The sequence below is a fragment of the Lactuca serriola genome, chromosome 9 (assembly GCF_051521515.1).
Source record: "Lactuca serriola cultivar US96UC23 chromosome 9, Lser_US96UC23_V15, whole genome shotgun sequence".
Lineage (NCBI taxonomy): Eukaryota > Viridiplantae > Streptophyta > Magnoliopsida > Asterales > Asteraceae > Lactuca > Lactuca serriola.
This window is the reverse complement of record NC_136416.1, coordinates 65,152,653-65,177,802: the sequence shown is the minus strand read 5'-3', so window position 1 is coordinate 65,177,802 and position 25,150 is coordinate 65,152,653. Positions and strand designations below refer to the sequence as shown.

General features: G+C 39.0%; 1 long non-coding RNA gene across 1 annotated transcript; it reads right to left on the bottom strand.

Moving 5' to 3' along the window:
* Positions 1-6,529: 6,529 nt before the first annotated feature.
* LOC145074893 (uncharacterized) lies at positions 6,530-7,894 on the bottom strand. Its single transcript, XR_013692158.1, has 2 exons — positions 7,675-7,894; positions 6,530-6,700 (listed from the first exon to the last, which is right to left on the bottom strand). It is a non-coding gene; the product is annotated as an uncharacterized LOC145074893 (long non-coding RNA).
* Positions 7,895-25,150: the final 17,256 nt, after the last annotated feature.

Sequence of the window (25,150 nt, the reverse complement as noted above, 5' to 3'; positions counted from 1 at the left end):
GAATACATAGCCGCTGCATCCTGCACCTCTCAAGTGATTTGGATCCAAAGTCAACTTCGAGACTATGGACTCAATATGAAGAAGATCCCACTATATTGTGACTCTGAAAGTGCAATTAGGATCTGTCATAACCCAGTGCAACACTCTAAAACCAAACACATAGCACTGAGGTATCACTTCATCAAAGATCACGTGGAAGATGGAAACGTCGAAGTACACTTTGTTCGAACCACTGATCAACTGGCTGACGTCTTTACCAAAGCTCTTCCTGAAGCATCATTCAACAGAATATTGCAAGGGCTAGGTATGATGGAATCAGAGTCAGTACCTCACACTACCTCTCAACCTCAAACGTAAAAAGCGAAATTGACCGAACGTTCAGGTTCGGTTAAATTATCTGACTCGCTCATCACCACAAAGGTAGTTTTCTTGGTTGTATATTTCTTGTACAAAGTTGTTTATCTTATTGTTAAAAGTATTTTCTGATTGCATGTCTCAATTCCTTGTTTTTCTCAAAATTTTCCAAAACCGAAACCTACCGAAGGTTCGGGTTCGGTTTCTCAAAATTTTCCAAAACCGAAACCTACCGAAGGTTCGGGTTCGGTTTCTCAAGATTTTCCAAAACCGAAACCTACCGAAGGTTCGGGTTCGGTTTTTCAAAATTTTCTTGAACCGAAACCAACCGAACGCTCGGGTTCGGTTTTTCAAAATTTTCTTGAACCGAAACCAACCGAACGCTCGGGTTCGGTTTTTCAAATTTTTCCCAACCGAAACCAACCAAACGTTCGGGTTCGGTTTTTCAAAGTTTTCCAAAGTTTTTTTTTACTCTTTTCAAGTCTTATTTTCTTTGCTTATTTTTTCTCTTTTAATTTTTTTTTTATTTTTTTATTATATTTTTATCTATTTCAAAAACTCCAAAAATATTTTTTTTAATTGTGTTTGTGTTCGTTCGTTTATGGGGAGATAATTGATGGATTACTTAAGTGTCCCTAGAAGCATGCTGCTGTATGTGTCCCAAGCCTCATACGATTTTGAATAATAGCCTTCATGACCTGGTATAAACAAACCTTGTCTTCCCAATAAGGCTACCACATTTATTCTAATCGTGAGCTACCTCACTCTCTTCTCACATGAGTTAAGAGTTTTCTGCTTGGTCCTTATTTTCGCAAAAGAGGTACTTTATTTTCTTACACCATCTTCATTACATTTCTCCATTACATTCGTTTCATCAACGTAACCCTTGAGACTCTCAGAAATTACCACTAAGGTTTATGGTTACACAACATCTGAGTTTATGATCTTAGTTTCGTGCCACTACGAGCTGAGTGAAACCCCAAATTCAACACCTAATCTGGATTGACGGTGAACAATTAATTTGCTCAAGTTTTCACCTAAGAATTGACGAATGTACCTTCATGAAATCTCAAATTTTACTTTGTGTGATTCCTATGAAATTGTTAAACACCATAACATTTCTTCCCTTGGGATCCAGTTTTTAATTTTTCTTTTGCGATTTTATATTTTCCAAGCCAATTTAACTTTAATTCCTACCTACTTGTTCAATAGACTACACTGGTCTCACAAGTACTTTGTTCACTTTCTTTCTTATTTCAAGATTAGAATTGTTGAATCAAAGCGAAAGCCACTCTAAAGTAGCCTAATTAAAAGAAACCTTTCAACATTTATTAATAAGTGTTTGATCGTTATTCAACGGGAATCCAAACTAACACTTTAAGGTCTCTCTTGACCTTGAAGGAAGAGATTCGTGCCCGAGATCATTTGTTTCATGTCATTAATGACATCACAGTCATTCCTAAAAAGAGTTGCTTTATTTCTTTTCTTTTTACACTCTTCGCACGAAAATCTTTGATTTTCCAAAATTCTGTTACTAGTTATTACAGGCTGTATTATTGGTTTGGTGGTTAATTATTAAGATATGGTCAACAATCATCCACGTGGGCAATTTATTCAAAAGATGCCATTTACAAGATAAGACGAAAGGTTGCTGACTCAGGCGGGAAATAAAAGGATTGAATTTCAACCGGTGGTTAAAAAGGGGCGCGTGTGAATTTGAAACGCCCATTCTTTTACTGACATCATGGACACGTGTGCGAATTTCAGGCGACACCCATCTGGCACTTAATGGCGCGTGAGGATTTGAAACGGTTTGTTCTGAAACGGCGCTTGTTGGGCGGCGTGATCCTAGGAATCTGACACTCTCTCTCCTACGTGATCATCGCATGCCTTCACTGTCACGCATCTGTCATTCCGGAAACCTTTTCGTATTTCCATAGAAGATTTGAAACAATTTTTCTCTCTCCTTTCACCCACTATAAAAGGCAGTCTTCACTACCATTTACCTCTTTACTGCTTCAGAATTTACAAGAGAGCAAAAACACGAAAAAGCTTTACTGTTCATCTTCTTCTTCCTACCTTCAACAATGGCAGAATCATTCTCCGTCCATGCTACCTCACACATTCTTCCCATTCGTCCTCAACAGTGCTTGGTGATTGATCTAACACCTCAGGCGTATGATTCTTACATGTTTCCGATCATCGAGTGCCTGAAGTACTCGCAAATCGCTCCTGCACTATCTCGGGTTGAGTCTGTGCCCATGGTGATCCTATCGCAGGTGTATGCGACTGCTCACTACGATAAAGAAGTCGACAGGGTGTTCTTCGAGGTGTCTGATCACAACACCTCGATTTCAAGGCAACGATTTGGTGCACTGCTAGGGTTTGCTGCTGACCCTTCAAGAATCAATCCGGAGACGATTCTGGCGGGCCATCTTTACAACATGTTTTACAACATGGGGTACACGGAGGTGCTCACCTCCGTTGCGAAGTTCTAGAAATCCTGCTTGCCGCCACAATGGAACGGCATGTTCATAGTCCTCTTCAAGGGCTTATCTGAACGGAGCTCAGGTTCCGATGGTGCTAGTCGACTGTTCCTGTCGATTATGTATGCAGTTTCCAACGGAGTCAACTTAGACTTTGGGTTGGTCCTCTGACAACAGCTCATCCAGAGCCTTTCTTCTTCATCACGACATTCTGAGGTGTCGTTTGCCCGGTTCTGGATTCTTATCACTAAATGGGCGATGGATAAGTTTGACGTTCCCATTGCTGCAGGTGCATCGATGTCTTCGATCGGTACGTTTCATACCAAGAAGATCATCGTCTCTGATGCATCCAAGTTCTCTTTCATTGGCTCTATTCCAGAGACAATGTACGGCGATGTTCCTTCTGACAGCAGGATCATCAGGACGATTAAGGAGTTCAAACAATCAGGACCGATGGAACTTACACCGGAAATGCTAAAGTCCATCCATGATGTTGACAAACTGGTGAACAGGGGTAAAAAGGCGGAAAAAGGGAAGCAAGTGACCCAAGATCCTAAAGGTCCTTCTCCCAAGAAGAGGAAACAAACAAAACCTGCTCAGTCTCCGCAACCGAAGCGAAGGAAGACCCAACCGAAGCGAAAGCTTGTAATCCCTTCCTCTTCGAGTGACTCAGAAGGCGAGAGTTCGGGTTCGGACGGCTCTCAACAAGGCGAAACCCCTCCAAGAGGCAACACCCCACCCCGATCTCCTACCCCAGACATGGAAATCCATAATTCCCCCATCCCTTCACCCACTCAAACAATCCCTACTTCCATTCCCACCATAAACCCCACTACCACTCTTCCTACAACCTCTTTCCCTATACCACCACCCATTTTCACTGATACAACTACAACAACAACTGCAAAGGTTACAACCAACGTATCTAATACGGGGGTTCATACCAGTGCAACCGAAACGCCACCCGTAACCGAACCACCTCAAACCAAAACCCAGCATACAACCGAAACTACCCCAACCAACACTCAACCAAAACCTACAAAAACCACTACACCCCCAGCTTCACCACCCCCACCATCTCCAGATCATGCCTCTGATGGAGATAACCCGTTCCTTGGCGGTGAAAACATGACCTTCGATTCGGTCTACTTTAGTCCGTTTCAGGTTCAAAGTGACGAAGAGGATGATGCTCCAGTGACAAAGAAGCATTTTAAGGAGCTAAACGAGAAGGTTGACTTACTTCTTGCGTCATCCACCAATTCTCAATCCTCTCTCTCTGAAGCCGCTCTTCAGAAGCTTGTTGATGCCTTCTCCAGGGCTCAGCATGATTCGGTAGCTTCAGCCACAGCCGCCATAGACGCCTCTACAAAAGCCTGTGAGGTTGCGACCGCAAAAGTCGATAAACTATTCTCAGACGCTTCTACCCTGTTGAAGTCCTTACAGGAGAGCGCTGATGCCACCAAGACAACTTTAGAACCGATTGTTCAGCAATTGGCAAAGTTCGTCTCAACGGAGTTGACCTCGTTCGCTACCCTTCGCCAAACCATATGCGACGACAACTCGGCCCTTCGTGCCTCCATTGATGAACGCCTCGCTAAGCTACAAGAGGATCTTGCAGTTGAAAACTCTTTAATGGACGTTCTGGCAAGCAAAACCACCGCCCTAAATGTCAAGAGCACTCAACGTTCAAACTCACAGCAACAGCTTGAAGCTCTTCGATCCGAACGGGAGGTTATCAAGACATGTGTTTCGGATGTACACGCTGCTCTATCCAACATCCTCGAAGCACACGATCCGAATCTCAACCATTCGGTGAGGCGAACCCTTGCTGAAAAACTTCCTCCTGCCTTGGACCTTCTCAGCAAAATCGAAGGCTTACCTAGTTTCGTGTCCGATCCGAAACAAGGGGGAGAAGTGAAGTCCGGATTGAAACCACCTCCTTCCTCCAAAGCTACTCACACAACCGAACCACCTCCGACTGGTCAAGGTTCGGGTTCGGGTGTGAAGGATAAAGGGAAGAACATAGCTGAGGAAGAAGATGAAGATGAAGATAAAGAAACCATTGCGGACATGTTGAAACGAAAGAACAGTCGCAATGTTGATGATGATGTCAATCGTGTGGCGCGAGAGGCTGAAGAAGCCGAACGCAAGCAGAAAGAAGCCCACGATCTCCTTGAGAGCAGGAAGACTCTCATCCCTGCCTGGACTCGGGAGCGAATGATTAAGGAGGCCATAGATACTCCCAGCATCCTATGGCTCGAGCCGGTGATTTCATTCGACTGCTATAATTATGTCGATTCGTAGTTCAACATGCCGTTGACTCGAAAGGCGTTTATCTTCCACGCCTTCTCCAATATTTTTGAAGTCCCTCATCCGAACCCTGAGGTTGATAGGGAGCTGATCGATTTCTATCTGAAGGTTGCTTGTCCTCAGTATCAAACATGGAGCGCCCAGAAGATAGTAAATGTTCGGGTATTGAAGCCTTACACCGAAGGAAGATTCATCAATGTTCAGTTCAAGGTGATTCGAGGGTCTGCAAGAACTGAACATTTTATATCCCTGGCAGATCTACCGAACTTAAATCCTCATGATTGGATCGTTTTGCATAACATCCTCTTGACAAATGAAGCTGAATATGGTCCGATTATAGACCATCTCAGAAGGATGTTAGTATGTTACATCATGGAGGTAGCCCTAATGGATCAGGAGGTAGCCACTGTCTTCAAGAAGAAACCGAAGATAGCTTCTGTGGGATCGGCCAGTGATCTCAATCAAATGAAGATGGGCAAGATCGACCCAAGACGCAATTCGGTCATGTTCACTAGAGCAGAAGGACAGAAATGTCTCTTTGCTTTAGCTGACAAACATCTTTACACCACTTCTTGTCTAGAGCACGTGTTGTCTATCATCCGAAGGTGTAAAGAGAATGCAGCGGACGATGTCAAGTACTTCAACAACATGATCCAATGGTACATCAGGTTTAGACAGACGATACTGGCTCTTATCTCGCGTCTGTTTAATACTGTGAAGAAGAAAATGCCTGCCTCCGCTGCTGGCCCAAGTAACAAGTGAAGATCTCGCTCCAATTGACACAAAGGGGGAGATTGTTGGGTTGAATATTCGCTAGAGGATTGCGTCATTGGGCTCGGCTTGTAGTCCAATTATTTTGTACTCCGGTTTGGGCTTGTCCAACCGAGTAGCTTTTTAGATTTATTATATAAGTATATGCTTGCATGCATATTAGAAAAACGCTTTAGAGAAATACGATAGCTTTACAGTATTCTTTATCGTTCTTGTAAACCTACTAATCCTCTACAGTTGATGTTCTTAATCGAGCTCTTCTGAGGGTTTTGTTTTAATCATTCGACTCGTTTGATTCATTCTTGACTTGTTCTTTATTTTCGTGTTCTTGCTGTTTAGTATTTATTTACCTGTTTAAGATCTAATCGATCTTCAAGATTTAGTTTTAATCTCATCATGGGGGTATGCCTTAGAGACTGCTGCCCATATCCTTAATCTAGTCTCAACTAAGAAGGTTTCCAAAACACATGAGAACCTCGTAGTGAGTGTGACATCGCCATTTTCACGGCCAGAAAAGACCGATTTTGTTTATGCTTTGTTTTATAAAATCAGAGTAATCTTCTAAAGATAACGGTTGCGGAATTTGTTCCCAAAACAAGACATGATAATAACTTATCAAAACATTTCTCAAAGGGAATGTATTTTTCATTTAATAATAAAGCCTCGGGATGTCATGTTCCGATACAAACATATAAGCATAAACAGAACTTACATTTAATTACACAATTGATTTATATCTCCTTTAAATCTCTCTGTGAAATATGTCTTCGTATTAATACCTGTGATACAAAGAAAACTGAGTGGGTCAGGCTTGGGAGCCTAGTGAGCATATAGGGTTTTCATCCCACAATGTTATATCATATATTTATAAATATAGAACATTCAAACTTGCACAATTTCACCATATAAAGGCAACTCTTAACCTACCCCATCAATCCTCACAATGACACGATCTAAACTCTCATATCTAAAATTTTCCTCTTTACCTGATCCCTACTCATGGATCTAAAACTATCCTCTTCACCGATCCATACTCACGGATCTAAAACTACTTGATCCATACTCACAGATCTAAAACTAACCTCCTGATCTGATCCATACTCCCGGATCAATAATTGTACCCAATCCATACTCCCGGAATAAGTACAATTAACTATACCCTAACCCTGATCTGATCCATACTCCCGGATCAATAACTGTGCCCAACCCATACTCCCGGACTAGGGACAATTAACTTAGTCTTAATCCATACTCCCGGACTAATAACAAGTTTTATCTCTTTACCTGATCCATACTCCCGGATCTAAAATTAACCCCATGTTCTAATTCATACTCGCTGAATAACTAGATCAACAACAACAACATCGAGGCCTCTCATCTGTTTCTCACACATCAACTATCTACCCATGTTCCACCCAACATATTAGTAGATAAAAATATATTTTGATACATAGTTTAAAACCTGTATAACATTCTCATTCAATACCTATTCCACATAACAGATGAGGCACACTCACATAACACGTATTTCATAGAGAATAAATCAGATCTATGAGATAGAAGAAAGTGAATATACATTCACACACATGACAACAAAAATTATACACATAACACGTATTTCGTATAAAATACTTCATAATTATGCGTTAGAAGAAAGTAACCACACACTCACACATATAAACAACAATATACTTAATACACTTGAACCATACTTGTATTATTATCGTGTTTATGGAAGGTAGTATACACTCACTTGATCAGAAGATGATCGGACAGCACTACGACTTGTAGAAGTAGTATTCTTCGGTAGATCTGGAAGATCTCCACAAAAAATCGAACTTCTCGCGGGCAGAGCTTCGGCTCGGGAATTTCACTTCTCGGGATCTTCGGGGCCTCGGGACTTGCTTCGGGGCTCGGGAATGATATCGGGGCTTCGGGATAATTCTTGCACGAAAAACGATGCAAAAACGCGAGAGAAAGAAGAGAAATGAGCAATTGAATCGGCTGCACTCGACTCCCTTTTATAGGCTCTGGATTTGCGATTTACGCGGGGCGTACTCTTAACTTACGCGGGGCATAACCTGGATAAGCCCGGTGACTCCCCCCTTGGATAATATTGAAAATTTATATATAAATTTAATTTTGAAATTATTTAATAAACTTCAAAAATTCATATCTTCCTCATACGAACTCCGTTTTCGACGTTCTTTATATCCACGCGTAAGTGAGACTACGATCTACAACTTTCGTTTAGACTCCGTTGGGTAATTTTGACTTTATTTTTATTATTTATATTTAGTAGGCCGGGACAGGAAAACTCCGTTATAAAATCATAACTTCTTCATCCGACGTCCGTTTTCGCCTCTCTTTTTATCGTTTTACTACAATTAATGAGATCTTCAATTCTCATTTAGATTGTTTTGGCTAAAAACCGCTCGGTCTCAAATCGAGTATTCGGGCTGCATACCGCTAAGTCGAAACTTCGAAAAATCATAACTTCCTCATACGAAGTCAGATTTGGGCGTTCTTTTTATGCACGCTCATGGTTTAACGTATTATATGACTTTCATTTAGATTGCTAAGGCTAAATATTGCTCTAACGTAAATTCACTTTTTACGTCGCGCTGTGTCGTGCAGGTTCTGTCGCGAAACTTCGACAGGTCATAACTTCTTCGTTATAACTCGGATTTCGGCGTTCTTTATATGCACGAAAACCTTGTAACATATACTATAACTTAGTTAAGATTATTCATTCTAAATAATCTTTCATAAAAAATTCATTTTTGACGCCTATCGTCTCTAAATTGACTAGCCCTGATCTACGGGCGTTACAATTATCTTCCCCTTAGGATGATTACGTCCCGGAATCATCAACGAAAATAGAACTTGTATAATGATTCCACACGTTATTTATTCATCCTAGGTAATAACCGTAACTTCTATGTTTCCTCGAAAGAATATTTAACTCTATGGCTTTCTGGACCGCAGAAGATGCCAAATCTTGCATCTGCCTATCGTACTATGTTGTACTTTCAATCGTAACCCTCGAGTTACCAAATAAGTCCTCATGTGGACTCCTTCTTCTTCTCAGGATAAATACTTTCCTTTATCTATTGTAACAAATCAATGGGTCGTGCTCTATCGACCTTTCATCACACGATGCGACGCTTAGACTCGGTCTTTAATAAAGTTAAATTCCAGAATGGAATACACCTTCCTTCATATTCTAATGTGATATAATCACATTTCAGCATGTAGCATTTCTACCTACAAACTTCTTTTAACAACGAGTGCGACACTATCAATCGCATTAACTTCAACCTTCTGAATTAGTTCAGATGTTACATCTAACTTGGTTCCATGAACCACGTAACAAACTCCTCGTAGTCGGACTCAATTTGGATATGACAACTAGGGTCGGAATAACAACCATCTTACTAGTCACTACCGAAACAAGGGTAATGACACACTTGAACAAAACGGAATCAATTACTAGCTTCTTGGTAACCTTGTGACTTTCCCTGATCCAAGTGCGAGTCCTGTGCTTCCGGTAGTATATGCATCTACTACCTTTCACACCTACTCATACTCGTCCCAAGTATTGTCCCGCAGTCGACCAAGTCACCATACAAGAAAATCACATAATCATTCAACACATCAGATAGCAAAACTAGGGTTTATATTATTTCTTGAAACGATTACACAAAGGTTCAAGTTCACCCTATACTACGCCTCTAGTAGGCTACACCACAAGTTACTTTTCATATCGTTACTTTATAACTTGATCTTTGGATATAAAATCCTCATTCCTGATTCCTTGCATTGCCATCTGCTTCATCAAGGATCATGTGGAATGCTTTTGGCTTTGGTGGTGCATTTGGCCTTATAGCCTCTTCTCTTCTTGGGCAGTTTTGCTTGAAGTGCCCTTCTTCGCCACACTTAAAGCAGACTTCTCTTTTGGTTGGGCATTTGCTGGCGTAATGACCAGTCTTCCTGCATTTAAAGCAGGTCATTTCTTTAGAGCATTCCCCAATGTGCTTCCTTTTGCACTTGTCACACCATTGTGCTCCTTCTTTGAGCTTCTTCGAATCAGACTTCGAAAATTTTCTCTTCTCATCGGACCTTGAAGATCCTTCCATCTTTCTTTTCTCGCCCACCTCGTTTCTCTCCAGACCCCTTTCCTTTAACTGGGTCTCCACATTTTTAGCTGCTCGGACTGCTGTCTTCAAAGTAGTTGCCATCTTGACCGTTGGGCCAAAGTCGGCAGGCAGTCCATTTGCGAACCTCTCAATTTTTTAGAGTTCAGACGGCACTAAGTATGGAAATAACTTCATCTTTTCGGTAAATGTAGTAGCATAATCATCAATGCTCAATTTACCTTTCTTCATGTTCTGGAATTCATTGTTCAGATCAATCAGATCTATCTCTGAGCAGTACTGCATCTTTAACTGCTCCAGGAATGATTCCCAAGATATCTTCAGGGCTTCCCCTTGAGGCATCATATCTGCCAGTAACTTCCACCAGCTCAAGACTTCGGTCTTCAGTTGTCTAACTGCAAAGACAGTCTTCTGTTTGTTGCTACAGTCGCAACTCTCAAACACCATCCCCATTTTGGAGATCCAGTCCATAATCTCAACAGGCTTTGGGCTTCCAGAAAGACTTGTCGGTTTGGCACCCAAGAAATTTTTATACATACGCCCATCCTTGTTTCTTTCCCTCTCTGGGTCATTCCTTTCTACTACTGGGGGTTCTGCTCGTCCAACCGTCCCACTATAGTTACTTCCCTCTGAATGCCCTCCATTCACTTCAGGCTCTTCCACTTGAAGTGACACTTCCTCATGATTCTGTTGGAGTAATCGCCTTGTCTCCTCCATTTGGCGATCCAACATCATCTGTATCATCGCTTGCACCCCAGCCATTATCATCGGCTCTGGTGCTGCTGCTACAACAGGTGCTTGCTCAACCACAGGTGGTTGATTCCTATTTTCATCAGCATTTCCAACCCCACTTCTTGTTCTCACCATTTTTGATCTACACACCCAATAAGGTGAAATTAGATCCTTATTCACAATAGATATTCAAATCATCTTTATCACTCCGAAACGTTTACATGCTAGTTCTAATATCGTAGACGTACGCTTAGAATCCTATACGCATAAGGTTTCCAGATCCGGTCGGCAACAGACCATAGATCCGAACAAATAATAGCACCAATATAGCTATCACACAAAACATTTAGCACATAAAAGCATTTTAGGCATCATTCCTAAAATAAACTAGTGCTTGTGTCAATTTAGGTGTACTACCTAACATATTTTAGACACACTCCTCACAATCAGTACTTAGCATTCTAAGTTTAAGTCTAGAAATTTCCTACAAATTCCTAGTTCGCTTAAACTAATGCTCTGATACCAACTGTGACATCCCCATTTTCACGGCCAGAAAAGACCGATTTTGTTTATGCTTTGTTTTATAAAATCATAGTAATCTTTTAAAGATAACGGTTGCGGAATTTGTTCCCAAAACAAGACATGATAATAACTTATCAAAACATTTCTCAAAGGGAATGTATTTTTCATTTAATAATAAAGCCTCGGGATGTCATGTTCCGATACAGACATATAAGCATAAACAAAACTTAAATTTAATTACACAATTGATTTATATCTCCTTTAAATCTCTCTGTGAAATATGTCTTCGTATTAATACCTGTGATACAAAGAAAACTGAGTGGGTCAGGCTTGGGAGCCTGGTGAGCATATAGGGTTTTCATCCCACAATATTATATCATATATTTATAAATACAGAACATTCAAACTTGCACAATTTCACCATATAAAGGCAACTCTTAACCCACCCCATCGATCCTCACAATGAAACGATCTAAACTCTCATATCTAAAATTTTCCTCTTTACCTGATCCCTACTCATGGATCTAAAACTATCCTCTTCACCGATCCATACTCACGGATCTAAAACTACTTGATCCATACTCACAGATCTAAAACTAACCTCCTGATCTGATCCATACTCCCGGATCAATAATTGTACCCAATCCATACTCCCGGAATAAGTACAATTAACTATACCCTAACCCTGATCTGATCCATACTCTCGGATCAATAATTGTGCCCAATCCATACTCCCGGACTAGGGACAATTAACTTAGTCTTAATCCATACTCCCGGACTAATAACAAGTTTTATCTCTTTACCTGATCCACACTCCCGGATCTAAAATTAACCTCTTGTTCTAATTCATACTCGCTGAATAACTAGATCAACAACAACAACATCGGGGCCTCTCATCTGTTTCTCACACATCAACTATCTACCCATTTTCCACCAAACATATTAGTAGATAAAAATATATTTTGATACATAGTTTAAAACCTGTATAACATTGTCATTCAATACCTATTCCACATAATAGATGAGGCACACTCACATAACACGTATTTCATAGAGAATAAATCAGATAGAAGAAAGTGAATATACATTCACACACATAACAACAAAAATTATACACATAACACGTATTTCGTATAAAATACTTCATAATTATGCCTTAGAAGAAAGTAACCACACACTCACACATATAAACAACAATATACTTAATACACTCGAACCATACTTGTATTATTATCGTGTTTATGAAAGGTAGTATACACTCACTTGATCAGAAGATGATGGACAACACTACGACTTGTAGAAGTAGTATTCTTCGGTAGATCTGGAAGATCTCCACAAAAATCGAACTTCTCGCGGGCAGAGCTTCGGCTCGGGAATTTCACTTCTCGGGATCTTCGGGGCCTCGGGACTTGCTTCGGGGCTCGGGAATAATACCGGGGCTTCGGGATAATTCTTGCACGAAAAACGATGCAAAAACGCGGGAGAAAGAAGAGAAATGAGCAATTGAATCGGCTGCACTTGACTTCCTTTTATAGGGTCTGGATCTGCGATTTACGCGGGGCGTACTTTTAACTTACGCGGGGCGTAACCTGGATAAGCCCGGTGACTCCCCCCCTTGGATAATATCGAAAATTTATATATAAATTTAATTTTGAAAATATTTAATAAATTTCAAAAATTCATATCTTCCTCATACGAACTCCGTTTTCGACGTTCTTTATATCCACGCGTAGGTGAGACTACGATCTACAACTTTCGTTTAGACTCCGTTGGGTAATTTTGACTTTATTTTTATTATTTATATTTAGTAGGCCGGGACAGGAAAACTCCGTTATAAAATCATAACTTCTTCATCCGACGTCCGTTTTCGCCTATCCTTTTATCGTTTTACTACAATTAATGAGATCTTCAATTCTCATTTAGATTGTTTTGGCTAAAAACCGCTCGGTCTCAAATCGAGTATTCGGGCTGCATACCGCTAAGTCGAAACTTCGAAAAATCATAACTTCCTCATACGAAGTCAGATTTGGGCGTTCTTTTTATGCACGCTCATGGTTTAATGTATTCTATGACTTTCATTTAGATTTCTAAGGCTAAATATTGCTCTAACGTAAATTCACTTTTTACGTCGCGCTGTGTCGTGCCGGTTCTGTCGCGAAACTTCGACAGGTCATAACTTCTTCGTTATAACTCGGATTTTGGCGTTCTTTATATGCACGAAAACCTTGTAACATATACTATAACTTAGTTAAGATTATTCATTCTAAATAATCTTTCATAAAAAATTCATTTTTGACGCCTATCGTCTCTAAATTGACTAGCCCTGATCTACGGGCGTTACAGTGAGCGTTGTATTTTCATCAGCTAGCCACATAAATCCTTTGGATATTTATTCTATAGACATCATGAGAATGTGGTCTTCGTACCGCGAATGGGTGTCTTTCATGAAAGAGAGCTCATATTCCAAAAGGATAGTGGGAGGCAAATTGACCTTGAAGAGCTTCAAGAGTTAAGTGATGAAGGAACCTCTAACGCTAGCACTCAAGCTGAGGATGTGACTCATGTTGAACCAATTGACGAGTCCGTACCTCTGAGACGTTCCAGTATAGTTGGTGTTCCACCTATGTTGTATGGTTTTCATATAACAAGGGAAGGTGATACGTTTATCAGTGATAGCCCATCGATAAATTTGGATGAACCTAACAACTACAAGGAAGCCATAGCAGGCCAAGATTCTGCAAAGTGGAAAGAGGCAACGGACAGTGAGATTCGGTCCATGTATGACAATCAGGTTTGGAACTTGGTTGACAATGTACCAGGTCGTAAGACGGTCGGATGCAAATGGATCTTCAAGAAAAAGACCAACATGGATGGGAAAGTACACACGTATAAGGCGCGATTGGTTGTGAAGGGCTTTACTCAAACTCGTGGAGTTGACTATGATGAGACCTTCTCATCAGTAGCGAAGATCAAATCTATAAGGGTTATGCTAGCAATAGCTGCGTTTCATGATTATGAAATATGACAAATGGATGTCAAAACTGCTTTCCTTAATGGGAAGTTAGCTGAGGATGTTTACATGAGTCAGCCAGAGGGTTTTGTAGATGCCAAGTACCCTAATATAGTGTGTAAGCTTGAGAAATCCATTTATGGATTAAATAAACCATCTCGCAGATGGAATCTTTGTTTCAATGAGAAAGTCAAAGAGTTTGGATTTTCGAGAAACGATGATGAGTCCTGCATATATGTCAAAGCTAGTGGGAGTGTAGTTATCTTTTTGGTATTGTATGTGGATGACATACTACTCATAGGAAACGACGTTGCAACCTTGCAGGAGGTTATGTCTTGGCTTGGGAAGTGTTTCGCTATGAAGGACCTCGGGGAAGCTACTTACATTCTAGGGATAAGGATATTGAGAAAAGGGAGTAAAAGACTAATAGGACTTAGTAAAAGTCCCTATTTGGACAAGGTGTTGAAACGTTTCAACATGGAGAATTCCAAGGAAGGAGAATTGCCTATACAGAGCAATACCAAACTGAGTGAGACTCAGAGTCCGTGTTACAATGTCGAAATAGCATAAATGAGTCGAATAACATATGCTTCTGCCGTTGGCTCGATCATTTATGTTGTGACATGTACTCGCCCTGATGTGGATGTTGCTTTGATTTGAGCATGGTTAGTCGATATCAAGGGAATCCTGGTAGAGCACATTGGATTGCAGTAAAGAACATTCTTAAGTACCTACGGAGGACTAAGGAATGGTTCCTTACCCTTGGTGGGAGTGATGAATTGAGAGTGACAGGGTATAGTGACGCCAAATTTCAGGCCGACATAGATAATTTCCACCCTCAGTCGAGGTGGGTATTTACGCTAAATGGAGGAGTTGTAACATGGAAAAGTTCCAAACAGGAGACTGTAGTTGATTCAACGTGTGAATTAGAGTACATAGCAACAAGCAAAGCGGCAAAGGAGGCAATATGGCTAAATAACTTCATCGGATACCTTGGAGTTGTACCCACTGTAAAGAAACCAATGGAGATTTTCTGTGACAACGAGGGTGAGGTCGCCTTAACCAAGGAACCTAGGGATCATGGCAGATCCAGACACATTGATAGAAAATATCACTTCATAAGATATCGATTAGGAGAGGGACTCCTCGTAGTGAAGAGGGTATCGTCAGAGGATAACCCAACAGATCCCCACACGAAGGGACTGAGTTGGGTTAAGCATTTGCAGAACGCTAAGAGCATTGGCCTAAGGGACGATATTAGTTTTAGTGATTAGATAGACAGTTAGAAACTTGTAATAAATAAATTTAATTAACATTTAATGATTAAATAATAAGGGTTTTATTTATAAGTAAAGCTTACTGTCTTCTGTCAATTGTTTATTTTATGTTTCACTTTTGCAAGTTTTGACTTCAAGAATAATAAGATTATTCAAATTATCCACAGTCGATCATACTTTGGAAGTAGGTACTAAGGTTAGACTGTCATGAATTGGCTTGTAGATTGTCCAAAGTGTTTAGACATAGCAAAAGTTTGCTACAACATTCATGAGTGCTCCTGAAATAATATTTGAGTATTGGATTAAACCCATGCTCACATGAATCACTTCATGGAATTTATCACTAGTCACTGTAAGACGATAATATCGTATAGTCTTCAAACCAAGATATATGAGTTGTTGATTACGAGTTGGTTGTGCATTGATAGCATGAAAGCGCATCAGTAACTTGATGTTATAAAACGTGTTGTTGTGTATAATTAAACAAGTAATTAGTACAAGCATATAAGTCGAAGTTTATCTGTTCCTTTTGTCTTAAGAGGATTAAAAATGATATCTTGGGCCCCTCTATGATTTTGTTTTGACTTATGTGTCGGGCGTGGTCAGGACTCAATTGATGTGTTTGATTAAGTTCTATGTCAAACTAACCAGAAATCGGGAAACAAACTACTGTACAATGAGTATGACTTTATTACATGTCTTTGTCCACACGATATCTTGAAGAACAAAGGATTATACGATCCCTTATCTAAAGAACGCATCATTGACTAGGTCAGAGTTTGACAACGGCTTTTGAGAGCTACGATTGCTAATCGGATTTTGAAGTTACATTGGCATTTATAGTTATTAGACTTATCCAAGTGGGAGACTGTTGGATTAGGTGTCTAAGTCCATAACTATAATTGGTATGTACTTGACCCGATAGTATCATGGTCCTTTTGGGTTGCCTTCACCAGAGCAATTTGATAGGATGGATATTTGAGAAAGAGGTTATTTGTGATTTATTATTATATTATATGAATAATATATTAATTGAGAAATCATATTATTTAATTCGTATTGATCAATAATTAATTTGGAATTAATTTAGTGATCAAAAAGAGACTGATTAAATTTACGGGGACTGATTAAGTAAATCAGTAATACTTATACTTTGGCTAATGATCCATGTTGATTAGGGATGGACTAAACCTATATGAGAGTCCATGAAGGTTTATTCCAAAGGGCCTATAAAATGTGAAGAGTCATGGTGAATTAGGGTTTACATGTAAGAAACCCTACGAATTCCACACAATAAAATTAACCCCTAGCATCACTAAAATCGGATATAAGGGTTATAAGGTGAAACCCTAGCCGAATGTGCTACCTAACCTCTCTCTCAAAAGCCTCCTCTTGCTTTTGGTGTTTGTGACTCATTTGAGGTATCACACTTGAGGTACTAAGCTGTTGAAAGGCCAAGAACTACAAGCTACAACTAAGAGGTATTCATCTAACTAGTTTTTATGTTGTATATCTCCAATTGCATGCTAGCTAGGGTATATACTTTGGATAAAATGAAATTGCATGTATAACTTGAGAAAACTTAAATACAAAGCATTAGGGTTGTATGTGCACCATAAGGATGTTATAGTTCTCAAAACCCATCAATTAACCTAATCTTTTATTCATTAAAGGTATTAGCATAAGGTGCAATGACTACCTAAAATTTCCTAGATATATTTCAGTACACGATGCAAAACATATTATGTCCCTCAAACTACACAAGTTTGTGTTTTTTTCTCATGATTTCAGTAGAACTTGGAAGCCACAAATATATTATAACATATTGGTTTAATTAAATCTTAGAATTCTCATCAAATTATCCCACATTAAACTAACAAACTTTAACTCTAACGATTTTTTCTACATTTTTAATGTAGAAAATAAATTTAAAAACTAAAAACTAAAAAGAAAATCTTCTTGGGATTTTTTATATTGCAGGAAAAATAGAAACATAAACAAAAAATCTTTTTGTACACTTTCGATTTTTTATGCAATATAGCAAATAAAATGCAGGAAATAAAAACGAAAAATTTAACTGAAAAACTGCAAATTTTATAACTTCTCAACAAAAAAAATGCAAATTTTAACTAACCCCCTCTCCATGCTTAAAATGAAGCATTGTCCTCAATGCTTAGAGAGGAATGCACAACTTAATAAAACATATAAAATCAAAAGGTTGCAACTAGGAAAGAATGTACCTGATATATTACAGAAATTTCTAATTGTGAGAAAGATGTTGGCGAAAAATCTGAATTTCAGCAACTTAAAAGATTCTCTGATTTCCCCAACCTTGTTTGGAACTACGACCGACTCTAATTGAAAATGAAAAAGTAAACTACCCATCGGGTTGCCTCCCAGAAAGCCACCCTTTTTCAAAAGTCGTTGGTTCGACTTTGTCTAACCAGATTGTTAACTTCTAGGAAACGTGGCTCCTATTCAACTCAACTTATTTCTTTCTCACTCTGAATCCCTTTAGATTTGGCAGAATTGTGGGATCCAATACTCGCACACGAGGCTGGAAAATCCTCAGATTTTTATTAGAAGACTATCTTCAATTTTGTTGATCCTTTTTCTTTTTCTGATCTTTTTTCAAGATATCTTCTCCCCTTCCTCCCCAAGCTTGTTTCTTTTCAGCTTTTTTTATTCTTTCTTAGCATAAATCATCTCTTTCTCCTCCCCAAGTTTTCCTCTTTCTATCAGCTCTTTGTAAGATGCTTCATTACCTAATTTATTTTCTAAAAATACTTCTCGCACTAGATGATTACAAAACTAATAATAATCCTTAAAAAAAGGATTGCTGGTATCCACAAAATTAACAAAATTTTTTTTGAAGGAATATCAAAATCATTCATATCAAAGTTAACCACATCCCCATCAACCTTCATAGACAATGTTCCACTAAAAACATCAATTTCTGTTTTTGTAGTTTTCATAAATGACCTTCCTAAAATAATTGAGTTTTTGTCAAAAACATGCACATTGGCCATGTCCAAAATATATAAATTAACGGGAAAAATCAGTTCATTCACTTGGACAAGAACATCATCCAATACACATTTTGAGTGTACTGTCAAGTGATCAGCCAACTAAATGACGGTCCTGGTCTTTTTTAAAGGTCCCAATTTTAATTTTTCAAAAGCAGATAATGGGAGGACCTTGACTGAGGCATCTAAATCATACTTGACTTTTGGAAAAGTTAGGCTACCTAATTTGCAAGGAATTGAGAAAATTCCCAGATCCTTGCACTTTAGAGGGATTTTTTTTTTTTGGTAAAATTGTAGATTATTTTCACCAGCTTTAATTGTTTCTTTAGTTTTTAACTTCTTAGTTGGAACACATAAATCCTTTAAAAGCTTTTCATAATGAGGAACTTGTTTAATAATATCTAGTAAATAGATATTTACCTTCACCTTAAGGAAGGTGTCCATAATATCATCGTCCTCTCGCTCACGCTTCATGCTCTTCAGTCTTGATGAGAATGGTGGCACTGGCTTGTACTCCTTCAGAATTGGCTTTGTTGGTGTTGGAGATTCTTTCTCTTCATCTTTTTTAGCTCCTTTTTCTTTCATAACCTTTTCCCCAAGCTTATCTTCAGCCATATTTTCTTCTTTTTCTTTTTTTTGGTTTGCTTTGACAATTATTAATTTTACCACTTAAGGTAATTGCTCTCACGTTATGTGTTGGGTTATTTTCAGTTTTCCCTGATAATTTACCTTAATATTCCAGTTGACTCACAAAAGAGGCAAGTTGCAACATTTGCTGCTCCAGATTTTTTATACTTGCTTTGGTTTCATTCTAGAACGCATACGTGTTGGTCGCTAAGCTTTTAAGAATATCTTCTAAAGCCATGACGGAGCTTCCAAATTGTTGTTGTGAATTCAGTTGCTGCTGAAGATTCTACTGGTGCAGATTCTGAAAACTGGGTTGCTGAAGCTGATTCTATTGAAAACTTAGCTGCTAAAAACTAGGCGCGTGCTAAAATTATTGACTTTGCTGGAAATTAGCGTTCCAACCCTAATTATTCAGCTAATTAAAATTTTCTGCCGCTAAACCTCGACACCTTTTACTACAACAACATCCTCTTGTAGTAATGGACACACGTAAGTGGGATGTTCAGTTTTTAAGTAGATACCACACTTTTTTTCGCAGACACAATTCCTTACTCTTTTGTCAGCAACAAAACTGCTTTGATTAATTCAAAAATATGAGCTTCTAAATGAGGAGAATTAATCTCTTTAACTCATCGCGGTTGATCAGCGCACCACTCATTTTTGTGCTCAGAATGCTTCGACTTGATGGCAAGTTTCTCGATCAGCTCTCGAAATTTGGTTGGTGTCATGCCAACTAAGGATCCGCCACTCGAAGCATTTATCAACCTTCGCTCCATGGGTGTCAGGCCTTCACAAAAACACTGGTAAAGATGGTAATTAATGATTCCATGTTGTGGGCACCGAAAAAGCAGCTTTTTGAAGCGCTCCCAATATGTATGTAAAGCCTCATGTTTTCCTTGTTTGTTACAAAGGATCTCTATGTGAAGGTTTGATGGTCGTGCATCTGGAAAATATTTCTTTTAAAAACAACTTTGCAGCATGTTCCATGTGGTTATGGAGTTAGATGGAAGATCATAGAGCCATTCTTTATCTGAATCTTGAATTGAAAAGGGGAATACCTTCAACTTTATCTGGTCCACTGTGATGGCATGTGGCTTCATTTCAGAACAAATCACATGGAATTCTTTGAGGAATTTATGTGGGTCTTCATTTTTGAGACCTTGGAAAGTAGGAAGGAGGTGTATTAACCCAAATTTAAGCTTGAAATTTTGGGCTTTAGAGAAGGTAATGCAAATAGGTTGTTGAGCAACCTATTTCATGGCCCACTATCTGAGATTTTTCTCTTCACCTTCTCCGTCACGCATGGATGATTTTTCAGAATCAGATTTAGAGGAATCTATGCTTTCATATTTTTTAGAAGGTGGTGTTCAATATGTTTTAAATGGGTTTTGAGAAGGTGAAGATGGAGGTGCTTTTGGAAATGATGAAAAGGTGATTTATGATTTGTTCACAAGGGTCTGCCTTATAGTGTGGTGATTTCTGGAAGTAAGGAGGATGATGGAATTGAGGAACCCACTTGTTGCTTCTAAAGTTTTATTTTCTTCTTTGGCTTCCTTGCGGTCTTCTCAGTCTGTGGTTCGAAGACTAAATTACGTGTATGTAAAGATCTGGGCATACAACTATTAGTAGTATCTTGTCCATGACAACGACACCAATTTGTTAAAACGCTAACGTGGATGTCTTAAATAAATAAGAATTTCGTTATATGGTATGGGTAGCACAAGGAAGCAGGGTCAAATCCTCGGGGACACAACCTAAAACTCAATGCCTCTTTGCGTTAGGCACATACCAGTCAAATGCATAAAATAATAAGGGGGGGGGGGGAGGAGCATTGTTGTAAAATAAATAAATAAAACAATAGTGAAAATAACTAAAGTAAATTTAATAATAAAAAGTGAATTAAGTTCTACTACGACCTTCTTAATTATGCAGTCAACACAAACATGGATATTTAAGATGTGGTCTATCTAAGCTAGTACTAAAAACTACTAACAAAATCTAGTAAGTTCTCTTTTACATACTTAATTAAGAAAAACAAGCTCTTCAATTAATCCTAATTTTTTATTAACCTAATTAAACAAGCTCTTAAGCAAGTCCGAAAAGCAGCCTTAGGATCTGTGTAAAATTCTCAACAATATTCAATACTTCTCAAAAGCTCGAAAGCATAAAATATGAAATTTTAGTTTATATTATAGTCAAATCCCAACACGGAACCAATAGTTGCATCATTGTTGATAGGATTAGGGTCGTCAAAATCAATAGCTGCATCTTGAAATCCATCTACATATGATTCAAGTGAGGGCTGACCATTCTCTTCCTCAACCTGAGAAGGTTGAAATGGTTCAGAATAAAATGGAGAAAGAGAGGGTAGAGGACCAGAAACAAGTTGCGAGGTAGGATTGGACGAGGACAGTTGACTTGATTCCGAATCAAATGCTGTTTTGGAAGGTCCAACCAAAGTTTCAAAATCAACTTTATGAATTATCCGAACATTCCAACATTCTGAGGTTGGAGCATCGGACTCCATAATGTGAGTTGTCATATGTAGGGGAGCACAATTCCGAACGAACTTGTCATCAAAGGTGACATCAAAACTTTCTTCAATAACTCGAGTTCGACAGTTGAGGACTCGATACGCCTTTGACTTTGAAGAGTACCCAAGAAAGATTGCTTCATCAACTTTGGGTTGGAACTTTGTAAGCTGATCACAATTGTTTTTGATGAAGCATCGACATTCGAAAACATGGAGAAACGAGATTGTTGGCTTCCGACCATTCATTGCTTCGTATACGGCCATATTGAGGCGTCGACTGATGATACTCCTGTTTTGAGTGAAGCATACAGTTGATACGGCTTCAGCCCAGAGATAGAATGGTAGATTTGCGAAGTTTAGCATTGATCAAGTAGCTTCAACTAGAGTTCTATTGTGTCTTTCAACTACACCATTCTGTTGTGGAGTGTAAGGATCTGAGAAGTTTTGGTCAATTCCTTTCTCAGTGAGGAAATTCTCAGTGGTTGAGTTAGTGAATTCCGAGCCATTGTCACTTAGGATTCTCCAAACTGGGAGTTTGATGAGAACTTGTATTCATTTGATAAAATTGATGAGCTCATAAGCTGTTTCGGATTTCAGCCTTAGGAAGAAGACCCAATTGAACCTTTTAATGTCATCAACAACCACAAGAATATATTTCTTATGATGAAGACTTTCTACAGTGGATGGTCCACAAAGATCAATATGTAGAAGTTCTAATGGTTCTGAGATTGATTTTTCGATAATAACAGGATGTCCCTTCTTCAATTGCTTTCCACACTCACAAGCAGCACATAAATGATCATTTTCATATTTGAGAAGAGGGAAACCTCTCCCCATTTCATCAGATACGAGATCATTCATGTAACGAAAGTTTAGATGAGCGAGCCTTCGATGCCATAACGAAATGACGACAGGAACAATTTTGGAGAGAAGGCAGAGTTGTGGCTTGCCAATAATCATGTTGATGTCGAGAGGGTACATGTTCTTGTTGTGATTTGACTTGATTAAACACTCATTTCGACTTCAATCATTACATAGCTGTGCTTTTTGCAAAATTCAACACGTCGATTTAAGTTAGTGAGCTAAGCAACACTTATCAAATTATGTTTCAGATCGGCTACAAAAGCCACATTTGAGATAGAGAAGTTTCCATTTTGTGAGAATTCCATAACCACGAATTTGAGAATTGGAGTTGTTTCCATACATCACGTAACCAGGATTAGGATAAAGCTTGAGATCTCGCAGAAAATCTTTCTCCCCCGTCATGTGCATGGAGCAAGCACTATCAATATACCATATTGTTTCTTGCTCTGAAGCTCAAAGTGCTTACAAAATTAATGAGTGGTGGAGTTTTTAGGCTCCGAGTTAGATTTAGGGACATATGCACGAGCTTTGATATTTGATTGTGACTTAGGAACAACTTTGTGTTTCTTGGAAATGTCTTTTGAGTTCTTAGGAAATTGACAAAATGCGAATGTCTTTTCGTCTATCCAGTAGTCATATTCAATGACTTGAGGGTTTGGAATGACTTTCTTGGGACCTGATTTTTCCGAAGTGGTGGGAACAATAGTGACCTTCGGAACTGTTGGTGTATCATTGTGAGATTTGACTTTCCATACAAGATGTTTCTTAGAATATTTTGAAAAGCTTGTTTTCTCAACAATTTTTGTTTTGCTTAATGACACATTTGTTTTAGAAAAAGTGGGTCTGAAAATTGTGCCATCAGATTTAGCAATGAAAGTGGACGAAATAGTCCGAGGAGAAAGTTTCGGACAGATGTGGTACTAACACAAGATTTAGGTTGATTGGTACTGATCATTTTCTTTGGTTCTACCGAACTGAGAGAGTTAGAAGGTCTCTTGAGGATCTTAGTAGGTGTGAAGGATTTTTGACTATGGGTTGAAGAATGAAAATTCTGAGATACACTCTTTTTGGAGTTCTCAAGGAATCTTGAATTTTGTCTAGCCTGAACTTCCTTTTTGTGAGTATTTTGAGCTTTTACCTTAGGATCTACTATATCCTTCCTATTCAACATTGGCTTTCTTTTAGATTGAGATGAGGCTTTTGAAGTCTGTCCTACTGAGGGATTGTTGAACACATGCTTAATGGGAACCAGATTTGTTTTTGAACCTGCCTGTGGTTCGGAAACGCATGAGATTGTCTCATCGGCTTCACTATCTAGGGATGCCCAAACACACTCTAATAGTTCAGACGAAGTTGATTCAGGAAAGACTTCCTCAATAACATAGTTGTTAGGAGGGCTTGAGTTTGGATTTTGAACAACAGACTTTTGAGTGTTAGAGGTTCGATTCACATCCAGGTTTATCAGAGGCAAAAATTGTGTCGAATCGAGACTCTTAACAATTATGGGTTGAAACTCAGGAATTAGGGAAGCAAAGTGGTCTTTGTTCTCAGGAAGGGGTGACAAAGGAGAAACATGGGTGTCCGAATGTTTGATGTTAGGAACCTATCCCATAAATGTCAGGTTTTGCTATTTCTTCAAGGGACGAGCAATTGGTTTCGGAAACTCGCTTCCGAGACCAGGAGCTTTTGACCACAGATGACGAAAGTTATGAGTCATTTGTAGATTTGATTCAAGTATGTCAATAGAATTATGCAGAGCATCTATTTTAGCATTGAGACGTTTGTTATCAGAAATCAAGACATTTCTTTTGGAATAAGTGATATCACATTTGTCTTTTAAAATGATACATTCATCTTTTGACATTACAAGCTCATGCTCTAAAGACTCGATTTTCAGCTTTTTATCCTCAAAACGTAACCTAATACGATTTAGTTCACAATCCTTCTTCTCACTGGCTTCTATGGCTGACTCATAGGCTTTATAGATGGTGCTCATATCTGTTTGGATCTGGGTTTTGTAGGGTTCACAAAGAGACAAATCAAAGTTATTATAAGTAATCATAGATTTTACCTGTTGAACGATGCTTCGACCAGGTGGATCGTTGGTTGCCATGTAGGAGTAGTGTGGTTCTGTGACATCATCTTCATCTTCAGACCCAGAGGACCAATACCTATCATCACATTCAACGGTTTGTCTTTCCATCAAGCACATGTTCCTTCTAGTCACCATGTCATCATCATCTCCTAATGACCAATATCCTTCCACATCTCTTGATACAGTTGTTACAAAGGATTTTTCACTTTCTGCCATTTCTTGAGCTCTTCAGGCGTAGTGTGTAGTGGGCCTGACAATTGGGTTGGGTTCGGGTTGGCGATTTAGAAAACATAAACTCAACCCAACCCATATAATATATGGGTTGGCGGTTTGGCAGGTCACGGGTTGGTGGGTTGGAAACTTCAACCCAACCCAACCCAACCCAT